The sequence below is a fragment of the Nesoenas mayeri genome (genome assembly GCF_963082525.1).
Source record: "Nesoenas mayeri genome assembly, chromosome: 1".
NCBI lineage: Eukaryota > Metazoa > Chordata > Aves > Columbiformes > Columbidae > Nesoenas > Nesoenas mayeri.
This window is the reverse complement of record NC_137541.1, coordinates 98,858,891-98,874,358: the sequence shown is the minus strand read 5'-3', so window position 1 is coordinate 98,874,358 and position 15,468 is coordinate 98,858,891.

The window sequence follows — 15,468 nt, the reverse complement described above, 5'->3', positions numbered from 1 at the left end:
GTGACTCTATCTAAGACAAATATGAAAAATGTGATGGAAAGTATAGAATTGTCTGTAGACTTGGAGAGAAATACAATAAAGAGATTAAATAAAGCTCATGTTTCAGATAGTCATCTTACGTGTTTCTCAGAATTATTGAGAAATAAGTAAGATTAAATGTAGTTACGTAAGAGTTATATAAAACACAGAACTGAGATGAAATTCACACTACTTTTAAACATATTGAGCATTTTTTCTCCTTCTCTCAGCTTTTTATGAGCCAATGACCCTATGTTTTTTTCCCACAGTTTGGACTACATTTTATGTCCAACTGATATCTAAAAGTGGTGCAAAAGTTAACAGCTTCCCTTGTCATTCATTTTATTACCTTGTCATATTGTCATATTATTAGCATTTTCATGCTAGTGTTTCTGACACAGCCTTTAGCTTTGCCCATGGCTTTCTGAAAAACAAGAGAATTTTTAGGGATTTGTTTTGTCTCCTACAATCCTGAACTTCTTAGAGTGAGACTCACCTGAAACCATCTGGCAAGTTACAATCACAAAGAGGTTTCAGTTAGACACCTTCATCTTTCGTAGGGCTTTTCAGCTTTTGCAGAGGTTTTCTTTCAGCAGTCATCTCATCTGCATAATTGACTAAAGACTTAGTTGAGAAACTCCAAGGACTGCTGCAAGACTAGCTAGGTTTCCGTTAGCTGAGATGGATTATGATATAGATCTTGAAGGCTAGTAGTTATCGATTGTTTCTGTGGAATGAGGTTTGTATTTCATGGTGGTTTAAAGACTGCCAAAGAAGAATCTAGAGCAGAGTTAAGAGGTTTGTCTGAGTAGATGGAACCTATGTATATACAAAAGAAAGAAAAATACATTCAGAGAACCCTAGTTAGGTTATAAGCTCTAGCACTCAAAAGCTACAGAATGGCAAAGTAAAGTATCTGCTACACTGCAGTTCCTACTTCCGTAGTCATATATGTTATTTTTTTCTCTCTCCAGTAAATGTCTGTGTTTTTCAGTGTGCAGGCTGAACTGGTTTACATCTTGTGCTCCTGTTCCTTCCTCTCCTCTACTTCAAGTACATGAGCCAGGATCTGCTTACCTGCCAAGATCAGGTGCAGCCAACTTGTGATATCTGATGCCATTGCTGATCTGTTCTCTTTCCACATCTTGTTTATTATCCATTGTCCAAAATGTGCCCACACCCTGTATAATGCATGTGACTCAAGGCCTTCCCTAGATACAAAATTATTATTTTCCTCCTGGGCTTTCCTGTAGCCTTCTGTAGTCGCCAAGTGATGCACAAACACCAATTAAGTTATTTTCACAACACATCAGTGAGACAGCAAGGTATTATTATACCCAATTTAGATGTGGAGAACTAAGGTATGAGAAACTGTGGTTCCACATGTAAGCTAGCAACATCTGTAACTACATAAGCTTGGACAATTCTTGGAACGGGGCTGACCTATTAGCTAAATAAGGTAGGGTTACTGCGGAAAATAGTATTTGATCATGCAATTAAAGACCAAGTCATACTACAAGCACCTGATAGGGTCAAGAGGAACATTACTCAATCAGCTGTAATTCTGATATTTCCTAATCTTTCAAGCTTAATTTCTGGTCTTTAGTTATGTTAATGCAGCTAATATTTTCAAACTATAGGATTAACCTCCCACAAAATCAGAAAAAAAGGAAATTTCATTAGGTGTCATTATCCTGATTTTCATGTGAGTTGTCAGAAGGGTGTGAGCCTGCAGCCTCACAGTGTAGTCCTACAGTACCCAGTGCCCAGTGCCACTGGCTGTGCTTCTGTGAAGGTGCAGACTCACCTGCTGTGTCTGAAAATGAAATCTGGGGGGAAAACAACTACACAATTTCTTTTCTCCATTATCAGTAAAGAATCAATGAGCACCCACAGTAGATAGGTGCTATGAAACCATAACCTAAAGTATTATAGTAGCAGTCTTATATTTCTTTTTTTGTGGATGAGCATTAGTTCCAGATATACTGTTTTATCAGCAGGTTTAATAGGATTTTTTATAACACCAGAGATTCAGATATGGTCAGTTTTATTCCCAGCTTTGAAGAGAATGGTATTGATGTTCTCAGTCTCCCAAATATGACCCTTGATGTTGCACTTGTACCTTGGGCTCTATTGATTGTATACATTTTGAGCTGCTTCTAAAAACTTCTTAATAAAACACTGCAGAGTGCTTTCTTTATTTGTAATTCATTAAACTGAAAAGCAGAATTCTCAGGAAGGAGAGTTAAGGTGGTTAGAGTTGGATCTAATCCTCTGGCAGTTTCACTGAGAAACGATTCATAAAGCCCTTTAATTTGAAGACTTGGCTGGGTTCTTCTGCTGGAGTGGCTCATCAGGTTTTCAAAGGATTAAATGTCCTATTTCAAAAGTTGCTGGATGTCTTGGAGCAATAGTCTCTTGTGGAGAGGTATAAAGGGGGAAATAGTGAAACCCAAAATGGCAGTTTGGGCCTCCTATATGTGTGAGATCAAAACACAGAAATTGAGTTATTTTAAAACATTTCTCCTCCTAATTTGCTGATGTTTATAGTTAAGTTTTGTGAAAACAGTACTATACTGCTTGCAGACTCCTAAGAGAAAAGCCCATATCTTTCTTATTGCCTCCACTCCACAAACCACTTTTCTTAGATTTTGAACACAGTCAAATGTCTGGAAATTCTAACCTGGGTTTCAGAAGACATGTTCATGGTAACACTGTCTATCCAGTTCTCATACTGAGTTCTTTCTTCAAGCATAAGGAAGAAAGGTCAACAGCATTTATTGCTGTGTAGGTATGTACATCTATAACAATACATTATGCATAAGACTTTTCAAGCACTATTATTATTTATAGACATACTAGGGGCCATATTTTATTCCTTAGCTTTTGTTTCAATAATGATCAAACTTCTGTGGCTTCAGTTTAAGAAATAATCCCATTCTAGGATCAAGCCATCCTCAGAAATACACAAATGATTCAGATTTGGCAAATTTAGAAGGAAATTAAAACATACACAGAAAAAAAAAAAGGAAAAGCAAGGCAAGTCAAACAATTGTAAGGCTTACCTTTAATAACAGTTTATTAATCTTAATGAATCTTCTTGTAGAAACAGATAGTTTGCTTAAGTGAGTAATTTATAGGATTAACCTGTTACAAGGAAAACTAGTTAATTTAGGAAAGAGAACATTTGGGAAAAGAAGTCCTTTTAATGTGTTGAATTACGGAAGGCTTTGCTCCGTATTTAGACAAATTGCACATTTCTCATCAACTTAGTACCTGTTGTACATTTGGCAAAGCACACACATTAACCACTGCTCTCTTTTCCTAGGACTCAGCATTATATTCCCTGAGGAGATGTCTACTGGGAATACTTTCGAATGAACTTCTACAGACAAAGAAATATCTGCTCTTGAGTAAGCAAAATGAAGTGCTCATCAGCAATCTGTTGGTGAAAAATTAGTTCAAAAAGTTAGTATAACATGATCAGTACTATTATTGTAGCACATATTCTAGTAGTAATGCTTAACACAATTGGAATGAATTGCTATATCTCTCTTTTCTTTATTAACAGAAAATATCAGGCTAACAAAGCAGTGATTTAGAGTTGGTTTAAAATTAATTGCAACAAATATCTACCTGCATATTAGAACTATATATTTATTCTGTGTACTGAAATGTATTTCATTTGTTTATAGATTCATAGTAGTCTTTTATTAAAAAAAAAAAAATTGCAAAAGAAGTAATAAGTATAAAAGAAAAAATGTTTCTGATTATTTACTAATTTATTCCTCAGGGAATGTATTTTATTCCTTGTCACTGCTCTTGTTATCTTTAACAACTTCTGTGATTTCATTGTGTGTTTAGTTCATCATTTGAACAGGTGGCATGAGTCCACTCTTCCAATATGCAAGAATTCATTTGCATTTTTATTTTGTCACAAGACAATGAAAGCAATGAGTTATATCTAGACCAGAAGCTTTTTTTTACCTTTTAGTTTGAAACCTGTAATCTACTCATTCCTCTTGGCAGCCAGGTGGAGGAGACTTTAACGATATCTAGATCAGTCATATACATACTTTGTGCGCATCAGCATTGTGACTCAGTGTACCAGCCTAGCCTATGATTTGTGCCATGCTAGTAACACATCCTGTTGATCCATTGGCTGCATTATGCAAGACCAGCCTGGAAAGGGGAGCTGGGTGGTCTCTGAACATACAGGAGTGTAGGAAAAACACAGGAAAATATAAGAAAAATTATGAAGATTTATTACTATTATTTATGTTTGTTTGGGGCTTTTTTCTATGCAGAAAAGTATGTTTCCTTAGGACTATTTCACCTTCATGTTTTCTCATACTCATATGGCTGAGAAAATCCAGGAAAACCTGCCAGCAGCTGGAGCTGTAGGTTTGTGCAGTAGCTTACACATTAAAAGTCCTGGAAATACCTATTGTCATTCATTTTATTCTAAAATAACTTTCTCAGAACTACAGTCTTATATGTTTAAAGAAGAAATTGAGTAAAACTGAAGTAACACTAAATCTTAAAATAATTACTTTAAAAAGGTTAGATTAGAAGGATTTTCCTGTTTAATTTGCTTTGTTTGCAGACAGTGACTGTAAGTCTCCTCCATAGCAATATTTGTCCTATGAGAATAGAATCCTCAAGGGTTTATCAGGTGTGCTCCCGCTCTAGCACAGATGCTGGTATATACACACCATGGAGATAAAAGGGAAACACATCTGACGGCACACCAGAGGAAACATCTGATTGTTTCAAATTCCTCTTTCCAAAGAATGACGACCTCTTTCCAGTTCTGATAAACCACATCTTGCATATGCTCCATATGGGCTTGGTCTCGTCATGGCGCTGTGCACACCTATAAAATGCTCAGTGCTGTTAAACCCTACCAAAGTCATTGGGAACTGAAGTGCACTTTGTTTCTAAGTGTGATCAAAGCCTGGCCAAAGGGAGGCCCAAACTGGTGGTCAAACTCATTATTAAGACTCAGGCATGAATAATATCTATGAAAGTTAGAGATGCGGCCAAAATACAGTTTCAGACACACAATATGAGTGTTTTTCTTCACGTGTAGTCTTGCCAGTTCTCAGTTATTCAGGGCTGTCCTCATTTAAGTCTAGCTCAGCAAAATAACTGAGGCAAGTGTTTAAATTTAGGTATGTGAATATTCACGTTCAAATCACATTGAAATGTGTACTATTACTGTCCCTTATTATTAGGATTTATTCTCTCCTCTTTCCTTTCTTATCTAAATTCTCATTCCCCTCTCCTGAGACCCACAGAACAAGCTCTGAAAGCCTTTGAGAGCTTTCCCACACTGAGAATTCTCAGGAACATCTGTGTGCATTTCTAGATTTGTCCCTTCTGCAAACAATTTCACAAATAAAATCTTATTCATATGATTTGGGGGAAGGGGGAGGAAGAGTTGAAGAGTTAAGGGATTAGCAAAGTGACAAGATATAGTTTCACACTTTTTTTTTCTTGGGGTTTTTTTTTTTTTCAAAATCTATTATTTTTGTACAACTATTCTAGTCCATTTTTACCAGAATTTCCTACTGATTTTTTAACATATACTACTTAATTTCAGCTACAGGCTTCTCAATGCCATTAGGTTATTTAAGACTATTTTGATTTTAATGTGTCAGTGTAAATCAACAGCAAACTAAAGATTGGACTTATTAGTGCTTCTTAATCTTTACCCTAAGTCGTTTATTTCCCATATTTACAGATTTATTTTTTTTTTTTTAAGTGAGAAAACTAATCTTTACTTTGTCTCTAGGAGGATTCTGCAGCTTGGCAATTAATTTACAACTTATGAAGTTTGACTACAAGCCCTTGGGGTGCTCTGATCCCACACTGAACAGAGCAGAGCTTTCCAAAATAAGCTTGCTAACGTCAGAACCTCTCGTTGCTAAGAGAAGAAGTGTGTGGAGCCTAGTAAAAACACGTTGTTTCAACAAATCCATTTGAACTGGCAGCCAACCCGTCTAAAGAAAATTGAAGTAGTTTTAAGCAATACATACCAGACTGTTACATCAGCTTGTTTTAGCGGAGCAAGAGAAAAGTACAAGGGTGTTGAAGAAAATAATAGGGCTAGTGGTGGGGAAATGCATATCCTCTACTTACAGAGACTGCAGAATGTAAATGTGTTCTATCAGTCAGAAAACTAATGGAGGTGAGTATAACCTACCCCAGGCTAATAATGCATGGTACGTGTAAGTTCGCAAAAGAATTTCCAATTAAGCTTCTTTTTATTACCACACTAACCAAGGCTCCACTACTGCATGGTACATTACTTTTAAGAATTGAACAGTAATTTAGAGCAGAGGTAGGCATTCCCATCCTGACTAGGAGGAACGCTACACAGCATTGACCTTCCTCTAGGAACAGCATATAAGTTCATAAGGCAAACCACACCTCACAATACATACAATTCACAATCAGCTATTGACTACCTGGATGGATCTCTTTTTGGAAGGTTCACAAGCTCTACAAATAAATGGTAGCTATCACACATTTAACTAATGGTAGTGCATTACAACTTGTTAATCCTCACTGGGTGTCACGGGAAAAGTAATTTATGGTTCTGCTTGCTGCAGAACAATATTTAGATTTCTTAGAGAGAAGTGCAACTTAAAAGAGTTCAGTGGCAGGTTCACTCTATTATTTACTCCACAGAGGAAATATGTCAAGCCAAATGCTGCTTACCTTCTCTCTTCTTCTCTCTTCCTGTACCTGTTCACTTTCAGGCATCTTCCCTCCCTGATAACTGTTCACTCCAGGGGGATGTGTCTTGGAGCTCCCAAGACAAACTTTCAGACGAGACTGTATCTGTCACAGTGCAAACTGTCAGGATACTTCTCTCCCTGATAACCGTCCACTTTGAAATCTCTATTTTAGAACTCCAGTAGCAAACTTTCAGGTGAGACCCAGTAACCAAAGGCAGAGCAGACTTTCAGGAGACAAAATTCTTAGAAAAATAAAAACGTAATGGAGTAGAAGAGCAGGAGGGCTGGCTCAAGCTGGGTACCTGCACAGAGTTCTGCCCCAGCATAGAAAACTACAAACTTTTGTATCTTTACAGACCATTCACACCAGGATCCAGTCCAATAGTAATATTTCACCACCAGGTCCTTTGCTCTCCATTGGACCCCTTTTCTCTGACCCCATGTGGGCCTTTGTTTTGTTCAGTTTTTGGTCCATATCCTTGAAGGTGACATTTTGTCTGGATAAATCCTTTCTTCTCAGTGAAGTACTTTGCAGATGTCTGTAATGTCTCTGCATTAGCCTTGGATCGTTGTTTTCGCAGTCAGGTCCATTTTTTCCAGCAAAATGCAAGCTAGACTTTATCTTGCAGGCCTTTAGTGTAGTCTGCAGTTGCTTTTGGTAAATACAAGCTTAAAATTTTAGCAAATCTAGTCTACCAAGTAACATGAATCAAAGAGTTTATTAAAAATCACACGACTTTATATCTCTAAATAATCCATTACATTTGGTGTGCATACACTTAAACTAAATGATTAATATTGAACTTGAATTGGGCTCATTCACTGACCTGTGGGTAGTAAAACCATTGCCATACAGCTCACTTATTTAGCAGGGAGAGCTCAGAGTGGGATCACCCAGGCTGTCATATTTATAGAATGAAGTGACTGACTTGTAGTCAAATTGCATACAGTAGAAAAAGCCTGCACGAAACTCCCTGCACCCACAAGCCACCGGCGTTCAGTGCCGTTCTGCTTCCCTGTGGGTCTTCTGGCAGGAGTTCTTGGTCTGGCTGTGACTCAGGCCCTTCACTACTCTGGAGCCTGGAACAAGCTGCTGCTGGTTTGGCTGTGGAGGGAGGGCAAATGCATGCACTACACTGGGTCATGGGAGAAAGCAGATCTATGGCTCCACAGGGTAAAAACTGTCAGTGAGTTTCAGAACGAGGTATCTACCTTAACAGGCAAACCACTACATATGTATGGTGGATTCATTTATCACCTGTTTTGTATAAATCACTTACATGTTAGTGGGACTGGTTTGATTTTTCTTCACAAAATTGTCATGTGTCAAAAATACTGAAAGTTCAAAAGCACAAGAAGAACTGGTTCTGGTGGTTTGTGTATCTTAACTTTGCATATTTTTTTTTCTTCATTATTACATTTTAATTCCCTTTAAATCACTGCAGGATGAAATGTCATGTTTTAATAACCAGTTTTCATAGCCTTTGTGAATTCACATGCATTTATAGCAAAATCATTCTCTTTTAAATCTCGTACGTAAGAAGAAAATACTTGTGTTCAAAAGAGGTAAAGAATCTTCATTCAAAATCTTATGTTTTAGAGTACTTTACATTGGCTTAGGAGAGTTGAGAATCAAGTTACTGATTAATGCCTCTATGTTATGGAAAACATACAACTGACTTCAGGGAAATTCTCTGACTTTGTGGTAGCTCTGCCCTGCTTATATATGTGATTGTGCTAATTGCTATGAGGAAAAGTCTTTTAAATAACATAAATAATAAAGAAACATTTTTGCTGTAATCAGTCAGCCAATATTGGAAGGAATAAGCAGTTCCGCAAAACCCTGAACTAATTTCCCTTTGAGTCAGTGGAAAGACTTGGGATTTCATGGTGGTCTTCTCATTGATTGCAATAGACATTGAAGTAGAACTTTCTGCTCTCTGGGCCACATTTGTTTTCCTGCTTACTGTGGGGTTCTACTGATTTTAACACTGGGCACCAAACTCTAGAGTTATCATTAAACTAATTAATTAGCATTAACTCTGTGAGATCCTGTGGTGGAAGACTCCAGGTTAGAATAATAGACTGTTAATGCTATTATTTTGCATGAACAATTGGAAAATAGTTGTCTCTTAAATACGAGTTTACTTCAACCATGATCTTCTGCAACCAGTTGCAGCATATATCTGAATCAGACTCTAGCTATATATGGATTTCAAAGGCAAAATTTTCACAGTGTTTTATTTCAAATTCTTATATACAAGACCTTGAAGGTGAAATGTACACTTACTCAATCACAAGGCAAAGATTTAGTGTCCCTCTAATTAGAAACATGACCAGTTCTGTTAATTTACCTGAAGGAGGAAAGGTTGTGCAATGGAGTGAGCATTAATTTGGGCCTCGGGAGATTGCCACTCAGCTTCTTGCTTTTCCAGTTACCTTTTCTGTGACTTTGTATGAGTTGCATCTACCCAGATTCTGAAAGTTATTTCATTATCTGCCATTAAAATCTCATTCAATCTCAGTCAGCTGCCTAAATCACAGAACTAAATATAACCCTACAAAAACAACCAAGGATTTGTCTCAGAATATTCCTTACTCCACTTAAAAAGACCATCTATATCTGTTGCATTACTTACAGACATTTGTGTAGTATTGCCACCTGTCTGACCTGCTTTAATACATAGTTAATTAAGGAAATTTCTTGATTTCTCTTAAAAAGCTATTCCAATACTTACTAATCCTTAGATGGACTTCTGTGTATCAGAACTGAAATCATTCCATGCCCTACTGCCTCACTTAGAAAATGAGGTGACTTTTATTATTTAACTGAACTGCTGAAAGAATAAAAATACTTTCATCTGAGAAAGTTATAATTATCAAGTTTAGGTGTTGAAGTCAATGTATTCCACATTCGAAAAGCTTATTGAATACCTAATCAAAACTAAGCACTGCAATTTGGCAAATTTACAAACAGTACATACAAAATAACTATCTGAAACATTCAAAAATAGATAAGCTACACAGTTTTTTGAGTAAATGAAATTCTGTTGACAACAGCAAACATATTTTTACAAAGTATAGGAGATTATATTCCTTCACAGAAATTTTAAGGAAAAAAAAGGACTAATTAATTGCTTTATTTCATTGTGTTATCTTCACCAACTCCTGTTAGAGAAGTAGAATGTGAAAATACTATATGCAAGGAATGCATACCGAAGGAAGTACACTCTTCCTACTCATCAAAGTACAGTGACATAATTCATTTCAAAATTGATCTCTGTAAAAATATGACAGATGCTGATGAACATGAAGTTTCAAAAGAAGACATACTGACATCTTTCTAATTTTTTTTAACTCCAAAGTTCAGAATTCATATCTGCAATAAAAAGTTCATTTTTCTGATACAGAATATGATTTGTAAATGTCAATTTTATTTCTATGAAAAATAAATAAATAGCTATCAAAATTGTAATTCAGGATTTTCAGACAATCAAAATGAAGTATTTGATTGGTCAGTTACAATTTTCTGTTTGACTACTGGATCATGAAAATGTGTGGAACGTTGATTCATTGTTTTGGTGGAAACATTTTAGACTTGAATACTCAAGTATGGGAGAGGATTTCTTCCTATTTAGCTTTCCTAATAATAGATAATATTTGTTTCTTTGTTTTTTGTTTTTTTTTTCAGGAAATATCAGGTTGGGTTGTTTGGCAACTGCCATTCAAATGACAGTTTAAGCTTAAAGAGCCTATTGCACAAATTTTGGAAAAGTTATCGCTTCATCTTTGCCAACCTTCCCTTTCCCTCAACAGATTTTTAAAGCTGACACATTTTTTCACATGTGAGTTAACAAGGAAGGTTTTTCTTTGTTCCTTGTCAGAATTTTATAATAGAGATTATCAGTTTCTGAGAGATACAATGGAACACGTATTCTGGACTCAATTTGCTCAGTTGAAAAAAATCAACTGCTTAAAATTGTTATTCTTGGGGAACAATAGCTATTCCTTTTCTTTTGCATCTTTACACATTTTCACATCAACAGAAAATCTCGCATGTCCAATGTCAATATTGTAATTGGTTTTCTTAAGACCAGGGTAAGGAATCAACAATCAAAACAACACCCAACCATCCAAATAAAAAAAATCATAACCTCAGAGTTTTCTCTTTGGATGTCACCAAGAAGTACTCCACATCACAGCCAAATGTTTTGAAATGCTCTCACTGTTGAAACATATACTTTTGCAGTAGGTGGATTTCTTGTAAAGTCACTCCAACCCTGTTCTGTTTGGCCAGTTGCTCTTGATGAGGGGTTATTTCATTTTTCTGTGTTGCACCACATTTTGTGTAAATCACATGCATGTACAAACTTGCATTGCTCTCACCCACGAGCCCAGCTGCTCATGAATAACTTCATTGTGAAGTAATTCAGCAAACGCTGAATACCATGCAGACAAAAAGCATCACTTCAGGAGAGTCTGATGCTTGGTCATATTTTGAACTGTAGTAAGGAACATTGTTATCTTACGTATTCTCATGGCAGCAGAAGAACTGTGTTCCTCTGAGCCTCTGTTGTGTGATCAGTACATCCTGTCACAGCCTGCATTTTCCTCTAGTTCCCAGAAATGTGTGCACGTGTATGTTTGTGAGTGGATGTATGCAAGGAGTTCATAGAGTAATAATCTGCCCTATTACTAGTTAAATCACCATTGTACAGTGGTGATTATTATTGATAAATAGAATGTATAATTGAAGGTTTGGGGTTTTTTTTAATGTTATTGTCGCTTATTGTGTTGTTGTGTTTTTCTCTCCATGTATTTGGTATAAGTTTTATTTAAGGTTTTGTTGTTTGTTTGTTTGTTTTAAATAATAATAATATTCTGTGATTTTTTTTTTAGTCCCTTAATGCCTATAAGTCTGTTCCTATGTCATCACTTATGCTTCTGAAGCAGATTGGATAGGATGCTAAATGCTACCCGAGCAGAACTATCATGTATCACTTTCATTTTGTGGTCATGTTGCAGAACTGTAAACAACTTCATCAAAGCCAGTATGCACCTCTAAGTCACATGGTATCTTAGAGAATTTCAGTGTTCACAAGGTATGAAATTACAAACCACAATAATGGGTAATTACGGCTGGTAAAAAACTGTGACCCATATGACTAAAATTTGCATATTTACAAAAAGCAAGGAGTATGTGTGGAATGACATTTTCTACCTGAGCCGTGTCTACTGCTTAGCAGGGTCTGTCTGTGCCTTCAGGATGGTAGATCACTGGTCTGTCAGCCAAGGACTAGTCTGAAAGATCTGTGCTGTTTACTGGAATTTTAAGAAAAGACTGTGCACCTGATTTTCATTGAAGAAAACAGTATTTGTCCATTGACATAAATCGCAAAACAGAATTAGGTCTAAGAATATACCAAAGCAATTTAAGAGCAAAGACATTTCAAGGAAATTGCAGAGATATTTGAGTTCTGAACTTTCAGCAAGTGAAAATACTTTAAAAAAAATAAAAAGCATGTTAAGGGACGGAAATATGCAATATAATTTAACTGTCATATACTTATATGCCAAAGCCACAGACGTTTGCAATGTAGAGATAATGCTGCATGTTTGCAACTCAAAATTGACCAACTACTGTGTTCACAGTGTACCTGATTTCTGCCAAGTAAGTACAGTTAACGTAAAGCTCAAATGGGTCATACAACACAAATATGTGTAAGAATTTAATGTAAAACATTATTTTAAAATATTTAATGAAAATAAATATAGACTACAAAATTTGGAATTTTCAGGTTGGAAAACCACTTCTTTGCCACAACCTTCAGAAGGGGAAAACCCTATCCCATTTCCTGTCCTAATTCCTGTTTCAACTTGCACAGCATGTTTAGTTCCAATGATTGCACTACTTAGCAGATACATTCCTGCCAAAGAAACCCAGTCAAGTGTTGAGATAATATCTTTATTTAAATTATAAGATAAAAATAGTGCCACATACATATTTTTGGGTAGTACTTCTCTCCACGATATTAGGAGCTAGATATCTATCTCTGTAACAGTGATTCAAAGAAACAAGCCACAACTCTAAAATCCTGTGGAGAAAACACACATTATACTGCCTTTGAATCACAGAATGGTTGAGGTTGGAAGGGACATTTTAGGGTCACCTAGTCCAACCCTTCTGCTCAGGCAGAACACCTACAGTCAGTTACCCAGGACTGTGTCCAGAAAAGATTTATCTCTAAGAATGGAGACTCCACAATCTCTCTAGGCAACCTGCGCCAATGCTCTGACACCCTCACAACAAAGAAGTGTTTGCTGATGTTCAGAGGGAACCTCCTGCATTTCATGTTGTGTTCACTGCCTCCAGTCCTGTCACTGGGCAACACTGAAAAGAGTCTGGTTCTGTCTTCTTTATCATCTCCCTTCAGGTAAACATATGCATTAAGTCCCAATTCAATTTCATGTATTACAATGATTAGCTCAAACCTGTTTCAGCGTTGGGCCAATGTTTAGACAGCTGCACTAGGCAGCAGACAACTGTTGTAATACCTAAAACATGGCAAGTTGAGTCCAGATACTGCTAAACATGCAGGAATTTTTTATGTTATTTTAAATATTTTTTTAATTTTTTTTTTAATTTAAAATATTTTTATTTTTTTAAATATTTTTAAAATTTTTGATTTATTTTTAATATTTAATATTTTTAATATCACAAATCATCCTGAGAGCTCCCCTACTTTCTTTCTGAGGTAGTCAGCAGAAAAGCTGACTATCAGTTTAGAGACGGGCCTGTCCCTGTGTGTCCATGAACTCCAGAGAAGTGGCAAAGTAGCCTTAATATGTCTGTACCCACTCATAGAGTTATGACTTCAAATATAGTTAGGACACAATACATAGAAAAGGCTAAATATGTCTGATGGGTCACTTCATCATTTACCCACACCAGCAAGGAAACTGCCTGAAGTTGCCTGGTAGGACACGTTAAGCTCATCCACTGTGGGGGATTCAAACTGGAGCCATCTCTTGGCCTTTGCCCACAAACTAGGAGGGGTCATGCTTCAAAAACAGCAGGAAGACGTCATTTAGCCACGCATATCACCATCCAGATTGTCTAATACCCTAGTGGTTAACATATTCAGACGAGGTGTGAGATTCTTGTCTTTTATCAGTGATGTCTTCTTCCAGGAAAATGTACAGCTACCCAAATACAGGATTGACTAAGAGGGAGCACACTTCACCTCTGCATTGTAGCTAGACCACTACAAAGCTAAGGGATAAGAGTAATTACTTTTCTTCACAACTGTTTCATGGTACTATTATTAATAATAAAAATTATATTATGTTTTAAGTACATTAATCATGCACTATTGACTAAATCTGCTAGTCAATCTACCTCTATTCTTTGTTCTTCACCAAATGCATTCTGAAATGCTTCTATGCAGTCAGAAAAAAAAATGCTGAATGAGTTATATAGAAGATATAGTTTACAAAACATAACTCATAAACATATAAATACTGAAATGAATGTGCTTATTTTGAAGTACCAATGCAATTAAGTCCTGATGTTGTTGTATACAGCCTTGGGCATCATAGCATCAGTTATCATTAATCAGAGGAAAGAATACAATAAATACTAATCTGTATGAAGAAAAATAATCTGTTCATTTCTGTCCACTAGCAAAATAAGACACAGTGGGAACACAAGTCATTTACATTTATAAGATTTATATGTTCATATATCCAGACAATTTAGCATTTTAAGTAGACTTTGACTGATTAAACATAATGCCCCAATGATAAGCTGAAGCCACAAAGCCTGTACTCTGAAAATTTATCATGATATCTATATAAAATATTTTTTTTATATTTTATATATAAGGACACTGGGAGACTAAGCCTTAATAAACTATTTCTCCAAAGAACTCTGCTGCTTATGAAATACATGCCACATTCTCTAAATACATTTTTTTTTCTCAAATGTTTTATTACTCTCTATCACTCCAGTTGGTGGGGGACAGTGAGAGTGGAGCTTAGATACTGCTAGTTCTTGGAGCTGACTATGAACACTTCAGTGGAAGCAGTCGCTGTTCAATCTGTATTACTTCTTCTAGCCACATAGTATGGTTTATGCATTGTGAATGGAACAACTCATAGCCCCTTTTTGCTTGAATTTTATACCTTCAGGTATAAAAAAGACTCCTCAAACATCAGTGCAAACGATTTTAACATTTACGGCAACCACAGCTGACTATGCAGGTATTCACACACACAAATAACAGAAGTTTTCTGTCAAATACCCAGTGAACAGTTCTGCAGTACAGTAACACTTCCATCTATTAAGCAAAGTCATAATGTAAAATTTCTCTCAAGTTTTCTCTGATATCCCTGAAAAATTTGTGGAAGAAAATATGAATTACAAACATTTTCACAAACGATTTTCCTTGTTGCTTCAGTGTCAACATGGTTCCAGCTGGTCTAGAAATGTATGGTTATATCCAGAATCCCTTTAAAAAGAAATATTTTTTTGGCTGTACTAACTTTTAAGCCAATGTTTTACAGTTTTCCCATGAAGTGTTGTATGGATGTGCTTCATACCCTGGTTCTGCAGTCATGAACAGAGAAAGGAAAATGAGCACTTAAAAATCCATGGATTATGGATATATTCCGGTGAGCTTTCTGCTGTATAGTAGCAGAGCTG